The 2,122-nt window shown below is 44.2% G+C and overlaps 1 protein-coding gene across 1 annotated transcript in view; it reads right to left on the bottom strand.

Moving 5' to 3' along the window:
• STYX (serine/threonine/tyrosine interacting protein) overlaps positions 1 to 1,800 on the bottom strand; it is a 31,378-nt gene extending 29,578 nt beyond the window's left edge. Inside the window, exon 1 of the mRNA XM_044436285.1 lies at positions 1,635 to 1,800. The gene's annotated coding sequence lies outside the window, so the exon portion shown is untranslated. The remainder of the gene's footprint in view (positions 1 to 1,634) is intronic.
• Between the last annotated feature and the right edge of the window lie 322 nt (positions 1,801 to 2,122).

Raw genomic sequence — 2,122 nt, 5'->3', positions numbered from 1 at the left:
AAAACTATAATGGATTGCATCCAAAGGTGCCACTCCGCCAGCAAAAAGCACCCACGGCCTGCCGAAACATCATTTTTATTGACAAGTGTCATTTCCAAAATTTTGATTCTACTTGCAGACTGCTGTGTAAGCCATTTTCCAAGCTGTTGTGGAACACGCTGACAAGTTGTGCTGCAAACTTGCACAAGACACGGCACATGGTGTTGTACAACTAATTACAACCATTAAACTAGATGCTGCTTGCGCTGGATGCGCTAGTCCTGACGGCAGGTGTGCAACAGCTAGCAGTGCAACAGCAACTCATGCATTTTTTGCCACTAGTGAACTGTCAGCTGTGATCCCATGCAGTTAGCAGAATACCCCTGCAAGCACCCTCAATGAAGCCCGGCTGGCTAGCAAGAATTAAAAAAATACCAAACCCACACCGAGTCCATTCTACCCGCAGCATAAGAACTGCTTTCCCCCAGAAATCTGGCAAAGTCCAAACCTGTGCCTCTTCTACTGTGTTTAGGGAAACTTTTGTAGCTACAGATGATTAATATTTTAACTTCTTGAAAAATCACGACACCTGTCATTAGGTGAAGGAGTGGAATGGCGGTTAAAAATCCAAATAATCAAGTTTTCAGATATGCTTAACAGGGTCAAATACAAACAGCCATGTTTTGTAGCACACACTAATGACAGCCAGGGTGAGAAATGTGGGGTGGAGGCTAGCTTTTATGGTCTAAGTCAGAAGACAATTTTTGTGCAGCTAGGTTGGGGCGATTTAAATACCAAAAACCAGTAAGTTATAATATCACTGCTCAGTCTTCTCTTCTCAAGGCTAAACGTGTCCAGTCCTTTGAATTTTTCTTCACAGGCTTTGTTTCCAGTCCCTGGATCACCCTTATTAGTCCTCCTCTGACCCCCTTCAGCTTGTCTGCATCTTTCTGAAAATGTGGAGCCCAGAACTGGACACAGGACTCGAGATGACGCCTCGACCAGTGCTGAGCAAAGCGGCTCTAGTACCTCATGGGACTTGGAAGTGATACTTCTTACTAATGCAGCCCAAAACAGCACCTGCCCTTTTTGCAGCCACATCACAGTGTGGACTCGCAGCCAGCTTGTGCTCCACAACTCCTCTGAGGTCCTTCTCACTTGCCTATTATTGAGCCACGTATTCCCCATCCTGTGCCAATGCATTTAGTTTATTTTTCCTGCGTGCAGAACTTGGCATTTGTCCCAACTGAATTCCATTCTGTTGCTTTTGGCCCAGCACGCCAACCTATCAAGACCACTCTGAATCTGCTTTCTGGCTTCCAGGGCATTAGCTACCCCACCCATCCTTGCATCATCTGCAAATCGCATAAACGGGCACTGGGCCCAGGGCTGAATCCTGAGGAGCCTCACTGGCTACATCTCCTGTCTGAAAAGGTGCCACTGAGCACTCCGAGTCCAATTCTGCAGCTAATTGTGGATCCACCTGATGGCTGCTCCAGCCAGCCCACTTTTGCTAATGCGCCAATCAAGATATCATGGGGCACTTTGTCAAAAGTTTTGCTAGAGTCGAGATAGATTATGTCTACAGCATTCCCACCATCTGTCGGGGAGGTTACACAAGCAAAAGAATTAAATCAGAATATTTATTTACTTACTTATTGAAGTTGTATGCCACCCTATAGCCAAAGGTTCTGTGGCAAGATGCGTTCTTGAGAAACCCTTGTTCACTTTTAGCAATCACTGCATTGTTTTCTAGATGTTTGCAGACATCTAATAATCTGCTCCAGGATTTTCCAGGGATTTTATTTATTTATTTATTTAAAACATTCCTATGCCGCCCCCATCGCAACAAAGCCTCGGGGTGGCTCACAAAGAATACATAAAAACATACATAAATAATAATAATACAACAATTTAAAAAAACATTTAAAAACCCCCGGTGCATTCTCGGCTAAAAATGTTAACATCTTAATTAATTCAATAATTTAACAATTAAAATAAGTTTTAAATAAAAAGGTCTTAGCCTGGTGCAGAAAAACAAATAACGATGGCACCAGGCGGCCCTCTCTGGGGAACACATTCCATAGATGGGGTGCCACGGCAGAGAAAGCCCTCCTCTGGGTACTCACCCTCCTAATATCAT

This window comes from Varanus komodoensis, unplaced genomic scaffold (assembly GCF_004798865.1).
Source record: "Varanus komodoensis strain SLA01 unplaced genomic scaffold, ASM479886v1 scaffold3, whole genome shotgun sequence".
NCBI lineage: Eukaryota > Metazoa > Chordata > Lepidosauria > Squamata > Varanidae > Varanus > Varanus komodoensis.
The sequence above is the reverse complement of the archived record's forward strand: the minus strand, read 5'-3'. Positions and strand labels throughout refer to the sequence as shown.